At 37.9% G+C, this 16,310-nt stretch overlaps 1 protein-coding gene and 1 long non-coding RNA gene across 4 annotated transcripts in view; both read right to left on the bottom strand.

Annotated features, from left to right (window-relative positions):
* PLCL1 (phospholipase C like 1 (inactive)) overlaps window positions 1–16,310 on the bottom strand; it is a 337,835-nt gene that overhangs the window by 268,822 nt on the left and 52,703 nt on the right. The window lies entirely within an intron of this gene.
* On the bottom strand, window positions 1,282–10,572 carry LOC147578612 (uncharacterized). Its single transcript, XR_015255417.1, has 2 exons — window positions 6,158–10,572; window positions 1,282–6,125 (listed from the first exon to the last, which is right to left on the bottom strand). It is a non-coding gene; the product is annotated as an uncharacterized LOC147578612 (long non-coding RNA).

Below are 16,310 nucleotides of genomic sequence, written 5' to 3'. Positions count from 1 at the left end.
ATTTCATTTTTAAAAACCAAGCATTAACAATGGTTTTCTCTGGGTGAAGAGATTCTTATCTTATTTTCTTCTCCTTGCTTATCTATATATTCTAAAAATTCTAAACTTTAACTATTATACCTTACTTTTTTTCTTTAATGTATTTTCATAAATTATCAGTCTTCAAATCACAATATTCAGAAACAATCTAGTTTCCTTTCCCCACTGAATAAAGTATAAATGTTTGGAGAAATCAACAGATAAATGGTTTTCCCACTTATTTCTATCTTTGAAAGGGGCAAAAAAATTTACAAGTAAAATTTCAAAAGCTTGCTTTGAAATTATGCTTACATTTTGGTTACAGAACCAATCTAGATGCTATTAATAGTATCATCTTATTCATGTCAATGCTAGCACATATAAAAATTGTTTCCTGCAAGAAGAAAGTGTTATCAGTTAGCAATTGAGTATGAAAATGAAATGAACTACACTGGGAGATCAATAAGAAACAAACAAACAAATAAGTAAACAACTAGAAATGCTAAGCCATTGAACTTCAAAGATTTGTTTTCATTTTTTCAGTCTAGTGAAGTTTTGTCCAGAATGTTTTGCATCACAATTTAAGCCCTGATTGTGGTGTGCCAACCATCTGGCAAAGATTGAAACACCAATTCAGGTCTTTTATTTATTTAATTTTTTAAGATTTTCCTATTCAAGAAAGGTGATCCGATACACTGGTAAGGCTCAGAGGTAATGAAGACAGACTGCCTGAATCTGAATGCTCTACTCCCCAACCCCCAACCCTAGCTGTGTGGCATTGGAGACCATATGGATGCATGAGTTGTGACTCATAAGTCCCAGGGATAGCCACAAATAAGGGTTCCATTATTTGCATATGCGTAAAACTCACAGCCAGATGGGTGGGGGGTAGCAGAGCCCACATGCTTGCTACTTTGCAGAGGCCAATTATAGCCTGGCTATGAGCAGCAACAGCCCAGAAGAGCCTCTCCAAGCAAGGGAGTTCTCCACCACAAGGTTTAGGAACTTGACCCCCACAGCTTGATGGCACAGTCTCACTGCAGGGTCCTTGCTGCTCCTCCACTGGCCACTGGCACATGGAGGTCATGTTGGTTATGTGCCCTCAGCAGCCACCGGAGAGAAAAGATCACTCCATGCCTGTAGGCTCCCACCTAGAGGTTAGGCTACTAAGGCTTTTTACCATCCCCAAAGGACATGTGTTTGTGATGTGTATATTAATAGAAAAGTTTTTTGAATTTTTGTAGTGAACAATTTTTATTAAACAAACAAACTCCACATTGAACAATTCTATAGTAAAAACAAGTAATTTGGAAGTGCCCCCTCTATTATTCTGTTGATACCAGTGGAGTGACTGTAACCAGTGGAGTACAATGTAACATGGTACATTGTAGAAATTTTGAACAAGTTATTTGATCTCTGTGCTTGTTTCCTCCTCATGAAAAAGGAGCAATAGTAACAGTTCTTACCATGCTAGAATGATTAAATGAGCTCATACATGAGACACTCTGGAATGATGCTGACTTCTATTGAGAGCCTAATCAATGTTCATTGCTATCCAAATAATTATACTCTATCATCCTATGGTCACTGGCTTCTTTTCTAATGTGAGAAATATTTTTCAAATGCATCTTATATATATTTTAAACAGAGAAAGCAGAATTTAAACAATAGCACCAATGATAAAATAATAATTATTATAATAATAGTTATCACAAAAATACCTAACACTTACTGAGAGCTTATTACGTGCCAACTACTTTATATGGATTACCTCATCTAATCTTCTGTCATCCTGTGAGGTAGGTATTAGTATTATCACCATCATTATCATTGTCCCTATTTCTCAGATGGGAAAACTGAAGCTTTGAGGTCAAATAACCTGCCCAAGGTCACAAGCTGGTAAATGGTAGAGCCAGAATCAAACCTGGATCTGTGCCATAGCCCTTAACCATGAGAGCATCATAGTTCCCAACAAGGGATGCCAATCATATGTTTGGTGTACAGGTATGGCTGGCATTGATGTCTACCAACAGTTTTAAGTAAAACAGAGAGAGAATATAAATGCGGAGGGAGAGAGGAAGCAGGCAGGAAAAGAGATTCAAGACCCTAACTGCCTTCCAGACTTCGCATAAAGGAATTAATTAGGTGGTTGGTGTGATGTTAATTTTGCTGAATTTAACTCAAAGAACTTCCTCTGCTAGCACAGAGCAGGAAATCTGCTACCTAAACTAAACTAAGTTCACCAAAGAACCTGATAAACTAAGCAGAAAGCTCTTACATTAGGCCAGGGAAGAAAACCCAGCAAACTATTTCAGGTCAACTGACATTTTTTTAATTTTATGTCTTCCTGCATTGTAAATATTAGTCAAAGAGTTGTTCACAAAATGCTTTTAAGACAGACTGGAATTTAGTACTGACAGCAACAAAGCTGAGGCACAGCTGAGCAAACGGGAAGTCAGAGGATCTAAGTACTGGTCCCAGCTTCTCACCTACTGAAGGCAAGTGCTTGGAAAGGTCATAGGGTTGACCTGGCTAAAGAGCTTCTCAGGGCCTTGGTGGGGTGGTGGGTGATGTTGTACAGATGGGAGAGCACAGGTTTCCTTGTCAGACACATCTGCACTGTAGTTCCAGTTGTCAACTGAGTGGAGACAACCAGACTGATCAGAGACTTACACATGTAGAGCACTGGAGGAAGGGGCCACTAAGGACCTAACTTAATTTAGGTTGTAGATTTTGTTGTTTTTGTTTTATGTTGTTGGGGTGGGGGGTGAGGGGAGAGAGTGCAAAGGTTTCCTGAGGAGGTTATGCCTAAAATGAATGAAGTGTTTAGAGATTGCATAGCAAAATGATTCAGGGTTCTGGCTTAGCTATCAGAAAAAACTGGGTCCAAATCCTCACACTGTCACTTACTAAGTAAGTGGCTGGCAGTTCCTTAACCATTTGAAATGAGAACATAATATCTCTCTCAGAGTATTGTGAATATTAAACAAAATCATGTATATTAAAGCATTTAACAGCAGTTAATAATTGGGGGCTACTATCATAGAAAGCTCCAACAATGATTTGATTTTTCAATCATTTATGGTACAAAAGAATCCATCCTGGGAAGTCCCAGCAACTGACATGCCCATTCCACCATTTCTCAAAATGTTGTCCTAAAAGCATCAGTGTCAGAATCACTAAAAAATTTGTTTAAATGCAGGCCCCTAGATACTACCTGTAGTGGGCTGAATAATGACCCCCAAAAGACATGTCCACCCAGAAGATGTGAGTGTGATCTTAAATGGGAAAAGGGTTTTTATAGATATAATTAATAAAGGATCTCAAAATGAGATTATCCTGGATTGGGGGGAGAGGGGAATATAATAAATCAATGACTTGTGGCCCTTAGACAAGAAGGGCAGAAGACACGCAGAGGAAAAGGGGATATGAAGTCAGAGGCAGAGATTGAAAAGGTGCATCTACAAGCCAAGGAACACAAAGGATTTCCAGGTGCCACCAGAAGCAAGGAGAGAGATATGGGGTGGATTCTCTCAGAGACTTCAGAAGGAACCAACCCTACTGAAACTTTGATTTCCACCTCCAAAACTGTAAAAGAATAAACTTCTGCCACCAAGTTTGTGGTTAATATGTCATGGCAGCCTTAGGAAACGAACACACCACCCTTAGGAGATCCAGGTTTGTGTCTGGGAATCCATTTTGCCAAGCTCCTCAGGTGATTTTGGTGCCCATAAGCACAGCAGAACTTCTGCCCTATGGCCTCAGGAGGCTACCCTTCTCTTTATGACCATCATTTAGAGAACGGGTCCAATAGACATCTGAAGCCAGGGCTATGGAGAAGGCCAGGGATTTCTTCCCAGCCTCAATACGAAATCTGCTTGGGGTCAAGCCAGTGAGTTTGCAGCTCCCTAGGCCCTTCACATACCTCAACTAAGTCTCCAGAAGAAGTCTAAATTAGGGGTCAGAAATTTGAATGTGTCTCCTTATTCTACTTGAGGGTAAGTGTCAAACCTCATTGTTTCACGGTAGATCCAGGAAAGTACTCCCGTCTCTAGCACCAGCCCAAATGTGGAATTTTATAAAAATACAATATGTTCATTCTTGGTCACACACTCCAATCTCTAGAAAAACAGCTCTACTAAGGATTGGATGTTCATGCTCCCCACAAATGCATACAATAAAACCCTACCCACCAATGTGATGGTATTAGAAGATGGGACCTTTGGGATATAAAGATTATATGAGATCATAAAGGTGAATCTTTCAGGAATGGGATTAGTGCCCTTATAAAAAGGACCCCAGAGAGCTCTCTTGCTTTCTATCTGTCATGTGAACGTACAGAGGGAAAATGGCCATCTGAACACCAGGAAAAGGGCTCTCAACGACCTGGAATCTGCTAGCAACTTGATCTTGGGCTTCCCAGCCTCCAGAACTATGAGAAATAAATTTCTGTTGTTTATAAGCTACCCAGTCTAAGGCACTTTTTTATAGCAGCTCAAACAGACAAAGACATGCAAGACCGAGGCAAGAAATAGTGAATCAGAATGCTCAGAATGAGAGAGGGGGAAAGGTACAGGGGCAGCTGGTCTTTTTCTTTTTTTAATATTGTTTAAGAATCTCTGCTCTAGGAAGAGTGTCATGCCCATCCACTCCACCTCAATCCCATACCTAAGGAGAAAGAACTCTATTATAACATAAGGAAATATGAATCTTAAAGAAACACAATTAGGCCAAGACAGTTGGGCTTGAAACGTTTGGAAATATTCTATCTGGAAATAAAATAAAGAGGTTCAAAGTGCCGTATGTTTCAGGTTGACACTTTTCTCTCATTCCTCCCTCCCAACAAATATAGTAACATTCTCAGAAGCATAAGAGTGCCACATATTGGGGCGCCTGGGTGGCTCAGTCGGTTGAGCATCCGACTTCGGCTCAGGTCATGATCTCGCAGTCCAAGGGTTCGAGCCCCGCATCAGGCTCTGTGCTGACAGCTCAGAGCCTGGAGCCTGTTTCAGATTCTGTGTCTCCCTCTCTCTCTGCCCCTCCCCCACTTGCACTCTGTCTCTGTCTCAAAAATAAATAAACATTAAAAAAATTTTTTTTTAAAAAGTGCCACATATTTGGGAGGTGCTATCATACTCAAGAGGCCTATGCAGCAGTTCTCAAACATTCATGAGACTCACCTGGGGATTATATTTAAAATAGACATTTCAAAAGATTCTGATTCAACAGGTCAAAGGTGAGGCTGCAACTCCAGTAAAAGGAAATACAGAATAAATAAGTTAAATAGAACCCCAGCCTACATTTTATGCTAAACTTAAAATACAAGATCAATGTGGCTCATGATAGAGGTTTAGAGTCTACATGAGCTTGAGTGCTTCTTGCATAGTGTCCTTCTGGAATCAAATGGATTGATGGTAGTAAGTGACCACATCAAAAGTCACAACAGATCAAAGATCCTAAAAATAGGAAGTCATCTCTTTAAGGTTTACTCCAATTTCTTCATGCTTTCCTGATCCTAATTCTGGCATAAACCAACTCTAATTAGCTTTTTTTTTAAACTCATTTTTAGCTAAAGTTCAGTAGAAGTACTAAAATCAGTTAACCCCAGAGAAAAACAAAACAAAAGCTCTATAGTGCTTCATGGTGTCCCAGCCACACTATAATTTTTATTATCTTTCGTGTTTGACAAAGTTTGGTTCCTACCACTTATGATTTATGATAAATAATACCATGAAAAAAAATGTATGTTCCAAATCTTTTTACTAAATCAGATAGGAGCTAGAAAATAATGTGGTTTTCTTTCATGCGACCTCTGTAAGTCTCACCATGAAACTTGCTATTGCAGCATACCTTGTACTATAGGTTGTCACCACCGGTTTCACATGATAGATAAAAATCAATAGTATTAAAAACTGAGGAGAGATTAAAACCAAACACTACAATAACATCAAAACTTCTATCAGTCACATCTGTCTTTGTTATTTTGCTCTCTGCCTCAGTGATGGCTCAGCAAAGAATCTACATTTACATAACTATTGGTTCTCTTTAATCACTCTACCACCTGTAGCCATTGCCACCATTATCTTGAAAAGAGTTCTGATGCTTTCCTGGAGGTCCCTTCCTTCACACAATCCCTTACCATATTCAAAGGGTGAGTATACACCTCCGTGAGTCAAAAAGCATCAGGTCTCAGGCCAGAAACAGTATTATTAGAGGTACGAATTGAATCTGCACAAACTGGGAAAGTTGTTTATACATACAGAAACCAAAGATTTCTATATATCCATTCAGGGGCAAAAAAGACAAGATATAAATTCAAGAGAGTCAGAGGGATTACCATTAAATCCCTCTAAAGAGTGTATTTCTCTTAAAAAAAATAATTCCATTAAATACAACAGTTGTTTCCATTTGGAAGCAACTTGGTATGACAGAAACAACAGAGAATTTTAAATCAGACAGTACTAGGTTTAATTCTGGTTCAGTCACTTACTACTTGGCTTTGAGCAAACCATTTCACTCAGGTGAGCCTCAGTTTTCTTATTTTCTAAAATTGCAATAACAATGTCTATCTCAAAGACAGAAGACATTAGTAAAGAGAGCATGGCATTGCTTGTCATGTTAACAGGTATTCGATAAATGGTCACTTTGAAGCCTTCCAACACAACTGTTACTGGTTTTACAATTATATTTGAATAAAATCCATTCTTCCACTAAACTTAATAATCTACTTTAAATATTAACAAAGTATAATCTCTTAGTGTTTTTTTTTTTCTGGTTATCTATTCTCCTTCTTCACATTTGCTACTAACCAGAAAATCATATAACTAGACCACACCTGTTAAAATCATGTAAAATTAAAAAAAAAATAACACTTTCTTATACCATACACAGAAATAAACTCAAAATGGATCAAGGATCTAAATGTGAGACCTGAAAACAGATATCCTAGAAGAGAGCACATACAGTAATTTCTCTGGTATCAGCCATAAGAACATTTTTCTAGATATGTCTCCTGAGGTAAGAGAAACAAAAGCAAAAATAAACTAGTGGGACTACAGCAAAATAAAAAGCTTCTGCACAGAAAGCAATCAATGAAACTAAAAGATAATAAACTGAATGGGAGAAGATATTTGCAAATGACATATCTGATAAAGGGTTAGTATACAAAATATATAAAGAACTTCTAAAACTCAACACCAAAAAAACAAATAATCCAATTTAAAAACAGGCAGGGCTGTTTTTAATAAATAGGGCTCAAGTCCTATGTCGGGCTCTGTGCTTAGGGCCTGAAGCCTGCTTCGATTTCTGTTTCCCTCTCTCTGCCCCTCCCCTGCTCTCTCTCTCTCTCTCTCTCTCTCTCTCTCTGTCTGTCTCTCTCACTCTGTCAAAAATAATGTTTAAATAAACATTAAAAAAACTTTTAAAAAAATTCAGATGACCAACAGACACATGAAAAGTGGTCAACATCATTCATCATCATAAAAATGCAAATCAAAACCACAATGAGCTATACTTTAACACCTGTCAGCATGGCTAAAATCAAAAACACATGAAACAACAAGTGTTGGTGAGGATGTAGAGAAAAATGAACCATTACTTGCACTGTTGGTGGGAATGTAAACTGGTGCAACCACTGTGGAAAACAGTAGGGAGTTTCCTCAAAAAGTTAAAAATAGAACTAACCTATGATCCAGTAATTCCACTACAGGGTATTTGCCCAAAGAATATGAAAACACTAATTCAAAAAGATACATGCACCCCTGTGTTTATTGCAACATTATTTATAATAGCCAAATTATGAAAGTGATCCAAGTGTCCAGTGATAGGTAAATAGATAAAGAACATGTGTTGTAAACATACTATGGAATATTACTCAGGCATAAAAAATGAAATCTGCCATGTGCAACAACATGGATGGACCTAGAGGGTGTTAATGCTAAGTGAAATAAGTCAGTCAGAGAAAGACAAACACCATATGATTTCATTCATAGGTGGAATTTAAGAAACAAAACAAATGAACAAAGAAAAAGAAGACAAACCAAAAAAAAAAACAGACACTTAACTATCAAGAACAAATGGTTACCAGAGGGAGGGAGGTGGGGTTGTATGGGTGAAATGGGTGAAGGAGATTAAGAGTATACTTATCTTGATGAGTAATATACAGAAATGTTGAATCACTGTATTATACACCTCAAACTAATGTAACACTGAATTTTACCTCTTCTGGAATTAAAATTTAAAATTTTTAAATAAATAAAATAAAATACAAAAGAAAAGATTTTGCATGGAGGTCTTCAAAGGGCTCTTTAGTGAATAAAGTATGCAAGAATAGGTATTGCATAGACACTAGGATATCACATAGGTCATCTCACAAGATAAATTCAGCTTCTTACCTATTTCTTGGCTAGGTTCCACCTAGTTGAGGTTGCAGATAAGCAACAGCTGATAAGAAAGATGCTGCCATAATCAATTTACTTGCCAGTAAATGCCTTACAATGTATTTAAATGGAAAAAATATATAATGAACACTTCTTTCATTTGAAGCAATATTCAACAGCATATGCAGAGTATAGAGTTTTGACTAGACACAAAAGGTTCTCAGAACTTCCAGAAGGAGTTATAATAGCTAAGACAATACCCATTTCTAATGAATAATGCAGTGGTAATGGGACAGAGAGTCTTGTCATTTATAAAAATCCTTGTCCCTTGTTTTCAACTATCATTTGGTATTTTACCTATAGGATCAATCATTGTCATATTTAAAGTATACAGTATACTCATACACTAAAATGATTAAGAGCAGTTAAAGAGGTATGACTCCAAACTGAGAAAAGCAATTCATGGCATACAGCAATTCTCAAATATTTTATGAGCATTTCTGTGAGATCAGTGTGACAGTGACATCTCTAAGGAATCGGTGATAAGGACATCTGGTTGGGCATGGTGAACCATGCTGGAAATCCTTGAGCAGAGCAGGGGAGAGGATGATAGGATGATAGCTTTCACCTAACTACTACCCTGGGCATTCCAGCAAACCACAGCCAGAACAGCGAGGTGCAGACTGGGGTGTGTCAGCAACAGCTGGCCAGACTGCTGCCACTGAAAGCTGGAATATCTCCTTAGCATGTAAAGGTTCCCACTCACAAGACTTTGCACAGAACTAATGAGAGTTCAAACAGAGGTCAGAAGTAGTACTTATTTCACTACTATTTTATCTCTGCTTTTCAAAAATAAATAATTAGAAGTTAATCTCAACAAGGACTCCTTGGAATATTTGACAATGTTCTATATGTAACAGCAACAAAGACCAGCAGCTTTATGGTCCAAAAGAGACCCACAGACTTTAAGAGTAACTGACATCACAAAATTTGATATAGTTCCTGACAGCACAATGTTCAGCACATAGCAGCCCATTAATCAACAAGTGTTCACTGTCTGTGTATATGGCACTGGATTTAGGAATAAATAATACGAAGAGATCATTACCAACATCAGTCAGGCAAGAGGGAAAGAAGCCATTGCAGAAATCTTCTTCTCCAGACTAGCTCCACAGCAAATCCAGAGCAATGCTGACATAGCATAAGGAAGGTTCATCACTAACTGGAGTCTTACTCTCCAGGCTCAGGTCAGAGGCTTCTTCTTGTGTTTGCTAATGCATCTCGGGCCAAGCTAGATAACTCCTCCAATCCATTAGTGCACACTATTGATCCTGCAAGGCCTTCTTTAGCTTTAAGAACAATGACTTTTATGAAAAACACTTGAGATCTCCTGAACCATGAACCCCACAGGGTTAATCTAGAAGGTGCTTGGAAGTATGATCATGGTAATGTGTAATGTTGTGATTTAGTTTGGGTTGTCTAGAAGCAGACACCAGGACAAGAATTCAAGTGCAAACTGTTTATTCGGGAGGTGTAGGGGACAATGATAGGGAAGTGGGGAAGAGAGAAAAAGAAGGGAAGGCACCTAATAAAGAGTAAGCGTTCAAATCAGCTATTAGGGTGGGTGCCTGGAGGTGAATTCCCCAAAGAAACCTTGGGAAATGGTGCAAAACAGTCTCAGGCTTATCTCATCTGAGAGTAAGGGAGCTGGGGTATTTTATATGCCAGCCCCAGAGAGTTATAGGATGAGGCCCACTGAGGAAGGAGGAATATTAATTCCCCAGAACCAACCTGCTGACCATGGACAAAATGGCCTTTGGGGGGCAACCCTCAGACACAGAGAAGCAGATGCTGACAGCTGGAAGCCCACTGGAGCAGAATGAAAGGTTCCAGGGATAAGGGTGGGTGCTGGCAGCATCTGCCACGACAACATTCCCGTAAATTAGCTATTTTTGTTTGTCCACTAGAATGAGTGATAAATTAATTCAATGTGAAAGTACTAAGAAATATTACGGATTCTTTTTTTAAAAAAATAATGAAAACTGACATTTTTTCAGAACATTTTCAGCCAACGCAAATGTTCAAGATATTTTTAGCGTTGAGTCTAAGAAAAGCTATCATAAATTTCTGTTCAGCTATTCAATTTTGTCAGTGTTAATTTATAATAAATATTTAAAATATTTTTTTTTAATTTTTTTTTTTAAACGTTTATTTATTTTTTTGGGACAGAGAGAGACAGAGCATGAACGGGGGAGGGGCAGAGAGAGAGGGAGACACAGAATCGGAAACAGGCTCTAGGCTCTGAGCCATCAGCCCAGAGCCCGACGCGGGGCTCGAACTCACGGACCGCGAGATCGTGACCTGGCTGAAGTCGGCCGCTTAACCGACTGCGCCACCCAGGCGCCCCAATATTTAAAATATTAAAATATATCATTTGAAGTATGAAGTTTGGTTCTGTTGATATGTTTCTTTAGTGTTTTCCATCTATACTTGAGCTTCTTTTCGTCAAAATTGTTTTTAAAGATTTAAGTAGGGTAAACCCAAGAAATATTCACTGATGATAAACTTCGGTCTAGAATATCAAAAGATGTGTCCAATGCATTCCCAACACTATACCAAACATTTAAAGAGGGACACAAAAGAAGTGTTAGACTACCCTCCCTACTCTCAAAGGGATCACAGTTTAGCCAGTAGAGATAGGGCCGGGGAAAGCAGGGGGAAACCATACGTAAAACTATGAATATGACCAAAAGAGCAACAGGAAATCCAAGAAAGAGACCAATTGGGCTATGTTCATTCAAAATGAGACCTAAGCCAGGCTTTTAAGAATGGACAGAATTTGGAAACACAGAAAGGAGAAAACATTTCAGTTAAACGGAAAACAGGAAGAGCAAAGGCCTCCTGGGGGCTTGACTGGATAGAGACCAGCGAGAAGACTGTCTGAAAGGGGACTGGGATACAGATTGGGAAATTATATAATCTGGCCCCTATCTGTCTCTATGAGTCCATCGTCTATGTTTTTTTTTTTTTCCATCACTCTCTCTGTTCCAGTCCTTCTGGTCTGATTTCTGTTCCTGCCTCAGTCCTTTGTGCCTCCTGTTCGCTCTGCCTGGACTACTCTTCCCTGGATCTTGGCGACGCTCCCCCTTCTCTTCATTCAGATCTTAGCTCAGATGTCGACCACTCCAAGCACAAAATCCTGTTTTGTCTTCCTGTGGTATTTAGCCCAGTTGGAAATATTCTTAATTAATTTAATCTATGCCACTAAAAGATAAATTCCACAAAGGCAGAGGTCCCCTTTGCCTTCTTTATCACTTCTTGCTAGACTCTAGAATGGTGCCTGGCACATGCCTGCCACATGGTAAGATGACATGCTGAATAAGCAATGGAAACAGAGTCATAGGCATAGAGGAAGGTCAGATTGATCGGCCCTTGTAAGCCAAACAGAAAAGGCAAAATGGAAACCCCTATAGGTGTCTGAGCACTCTCTTAGGAAAAGTAGTATAAGAATAGTATCTACACACTAAGCATTTAACAAAATTATCCATGATGTTCAGGCATCCTGCAAAGTAGACAGATACCTATTATTCCCGTTTTACAGGTGGGAACCTTGGGCCCCACTCATCAAAGGGACCTCTCTAAAGGACCTCTCTAAAACCCTCACTCTCCCCACTAACCATGCTGCAAAACAAGACTTCCTTTTCAAAATTGGGATAATAGGCAATTTTAGATAGTAGAAAAGTTGGGAAAATCAATGGAACTAAATGGAAACCCAGCAACAAGTAGTAGTACACTTATTATACATAAGAAATTGGGGCGCCTGGGTGGCTCAGTCGGTTAAGTGGCTGACTTCGGCTCAGGTCATGATCTTGCGGTCCGTGAGTTCGAGCCCCACGTCAGGCTCTGTGCTGACAGCTCAGAGCCTGGAGCCTGTTTCAGATTCTGTGTCTCCTTCTCTCTGACCCTCCCCCGTTCATGCTTTGTCTCTCTCTGTCTCAAAAATAAATAAATGTTAAAAAAATAAAAAAAAAAAGAAATTAATATATGATGGAATTCACTTTTCAAATCAGAAGAGAAGGATGAATTTTTCATTATATAGCCTGTGGCTGACATTTACCTATTTGGAGGAAGGCTAATTTATATAACTAACTCATATTATACTCCTAAGTAAATTCCAGATGGATTCTAGAGATAAATGTAAAAAGTGTGTGTATGTGTGTATGTGTGTGTGTGCATGTGTGTGTGTGTGTGTGTGTGTGTGTGTGTGTGTGTGTGTCCATTTAAAGCTAGAAAAAATATAGGTAAGTGTGTATCTTTTTTTTTTTTTAATTTTAGGGGTGCCTGGGTGGTTCAGTCTGTTAAACATTCAACTTTTGATTTCAGCCCGGGTCATGATCTCACAATTTCTGGTATCAAGCCCTGTGTTGGGCTCTGTGCTGGCTGCAAGGAGCCTGCTTGGGATTCTCTTTCTCCCTCTCTCTCTGCCCCTCCTCCACTCACCCTTTAGCTTTCTCTCAAAATAAATAAACAAGAAAAAAAATTTTTAAAGGCCTTTTTCAACATACATGTAAAAGCAGAATTTGTCATACAGAAACAGACTGATAGATTTGACTCCTTAAAAATGTAAAACATTTGTTCATTATTTTAAAAAGATATCCTAAAGGAGAGCCTGGCTGGTTTAGTCAGTAGATCATGTGGCTCTTGATCCTGGAGTTGTAAGTTCAAGTCCCACATTGGCTGTAGAGATTACTTAAAAGTAAAATCTTTAGGGGCACCTGGGTGGCTTAGTTGGTTGAGCACCCAGCTGTTGATTTCAGCTCAGGTTATAATCTCACAGTTCGTGAGATCAAGCCTCCCGTTGAGCTCTGTGCTGACAGCTCAGAGCTTGCTTGGGATTCTCTCTCTTCCTCTCTCTATGCCCCTTCCCCACTCACATTCTCTCTCAAAATAAACTTATCAAATAAATGGAGCACCTGGGTGGCTCAGTCGGTTAAGTGTCCGACTTCGGCTCAGGTCATGATCTCACGGTCCGTGAGTTCCAGCCCCGCGTCAGGCTCTGTGCTGACAGCTCAGAGCCTGGAGCCTGTTTCAGATTCTGTGTCTCCTTCTCTCTCTGACCCTCCCCCATTCATGCTCTGTCTCTCTCTGTCTCGAAAATAAATAAACATTGAAAAAAAAAACTTACAAATAAATACTTTAAAAATATATATATATTATTTATTTATTTATTTTAAAGTATTTATTTATATATTTATATTTATATATTTAAATGTATATATTTATATTTATTTTTTAAGTATTTGTTTATTTATATATATATTTGTATTTATATATTTAAATATTTATATTTATGTTTTTTAAGTATTTATTTATAAGTTTTTTTTTCAACGTTTATTTTTGAGACAGAGACAGAGCATGAATATATATATATATATATATATATATATATATATATGTGTGTGTGTGTGTGTATATATATATATATATATATATACCACAATTTCTTTATCCATTCATCCATCAATGAACAATTAGATTGTTTCCATAACTTAGGTTTAGAATTAATACTGTAGTGAACATGGAGCATATAATGAACAATGACCATATATCTTTTCAAATTAGTGTTTTCATTTTCTTCAGATAAATACCAGAAGTTGAATTGTTGAGTTGTGGGATCATACTGTAGTTGTGATTTTAATTTTTTGAGGAACCTACGTACTGTTTTCCATAGTGGCTGCACCAATGTACATTCTCATGAGCAATGTACAAGGTTTCCTTTTCTCCACATCCTTGCCAACACTGGTTATTTATCTTTTTGATAATAGCCACTCTAACAGGTGTGTGGTGATATCTCATTGTGGTTTTGATTTAATTTTTCCTAATTATTAATGATATACAACAGCTTTTCACATGCCTGTTGGCCAACTGTATATCTTCCTTGGGAAAATGTCTATTCAGAGAGTCTGCCAATTCTTTAATAGGATTGTTTGGTATGAGTTCTTTATATATTCTGAATAGTAGCTTCTTATCAGATATATAATTTGCAAATATTTTCTCCCAATCAGTAGGTCACCTTTTCATTCTGTTGATGCCTTCTTTTGCCATGCTGAAGCTTTTTAGTTTGATATAGTGCCACTTGTTTATTTTTGCATTGGCTTTTCATATCAGATTCAAAAAGTCATCACCAAGACCTATGTCAAGGAGCATACCACGTATGCTTTCTTCTAGGAGTTTTATGGTTTCAGGTCTTACATTCAAGCCTTTCATCCATTTTGAGTTCATTTTTGTGTATGGCATAAGATTGTCCAGTTTCATTCTTTGCATGTTTTCCAGCATCACTTGTTAAAGAGATTGCCCTTTATCCTTTGTATATTCTTGGCTCCTTTGTCATAAATTAATTAACAACATACACCTAGGTTTATTTCTGGGCTCTCATTATGTTTCATTGATCTATGGGTCTGTTTTTATGCCAATACCACACTCTTTTAATTACCATATCTTTGTAATAGAGTTTGAAATCAGTAAGCATGATGCCTCCAGCTTTGTTCTTTTTCAAGATTGCTTTGGCTATTCAGGATCTTTTATGGTTCCAAACAAATTTTAGGGCTGTTTGTTCCATTTCTGTGAAAAACACAATTTTGATAGGTTTTGCATTGAATCCGTATATTGCTTTGGGTAGTATGGGAATTTTGAAAATATTTATTCTTCCAATCCATCAGCACAGAATATCTTTCCATGTATTTGTGTCTTCTTTAATCTCTTTCACGAATGTCTCATAGTTTTCAATATACAGGTCTTTCACCTCCTTGGTTAAATTTATTCCTAGGTATTTTATTCTTTTTGATGCAATTGTAAATGCAATTGTTTTCTTAATCTCTCTGAATGATAGTTCATTATTAGTGAATATAAATGCAACAAATTTGAAAAGTATTAATTTTGTATCCTGCCACTTTATTTATTAATTCTAAAAGTTTTCTGATGGAGTCTTCAGGGTTTTCTACCTATGATATCATGTCATCTGCAAATAGTGGCACTTTTACTTTTTCCTTTTATTTCTTTTTTTTATGTATTTATTTTGAGAGAGACAGAGACAGCACAAGTGGGGGAAGGGCAGAGAGAGAGGGGAGCAGAGATCCAAAGCAGGCTCTGTGCTGACAGCAGAGAGCCCAATGTGGGCTTCAAACTCACAAACCATGAGATTATGAACAGAACTGAAGTTGGACACTTAACCAACTGAGCCACCCAGGTGCCCCTGGATGCTTTTTATTTCTTTTGCTTGCCTACACAGGCTCAAACTCACAAACCACGAGATCATGACCTGAGCAGTAATCAAGAGTCAGACACTTAACTGACTGAGCCGCCCAGGCACCCCATCTTATTCCTGATCATAAAGAAAAGGTTTTCAGCTTCTCATCATTGAGTATCATGCTGGCAGTGGGCTTGTCATATATAACCTTTATTATGTTGAAGTACATTCCCTCTATACCCACTTTGTTGAGAGTTTTTATCATAAACCAGTGCTGAATTTTGTCAAATGCTTTTTTTGTATCTATTAGATGATCATATGATTTTTATCCTTCATTTTGTTAATGTGGTGTATCATATTGACTAATTTGCAAATGTTGAACCATCCTTGCATCCCTGGAACAAATCTCACTTCATGATGGTATAGGATTCTTTTAATGTATTGGCAAATTCAGTTTGCTAACATTTCGTTGAGAATTTTTGCATCTATGTTCATCAGGAATATTGGCCTGTAATACTCTTTTCTTGTGGCTTCTTTGTCTGGTTTTGGTATCAGGGTAATGCTGACCTCAAAAAAATGAGTTTGGTAGAGTTCTTTATTCTTCTAATATTTAGAAGAGTTTGAGAAGGATTGGTGTTAACTCTTCTTTGAATGTTTGGTAGAATTCA

Source organism: Puma concolor, chromosome C1 (assembly GCF_028749965.1).
Source record: "Puma concolor isolate L17-30 chromosome C1, mPumCon1.1.hap2, whole genome shotgun sequence".
In the NCBI taxonomy this organism is placed as follows: Eukaryota; Metazoa; Chordata; class Mammalia; order Carnivora; family Felidae; genus Puma; species Puma concolor.
Note: the sequence above shows the minus strand (reverse complement) of the source record. Positions and strands in the feature narration are given on the sequence as shown.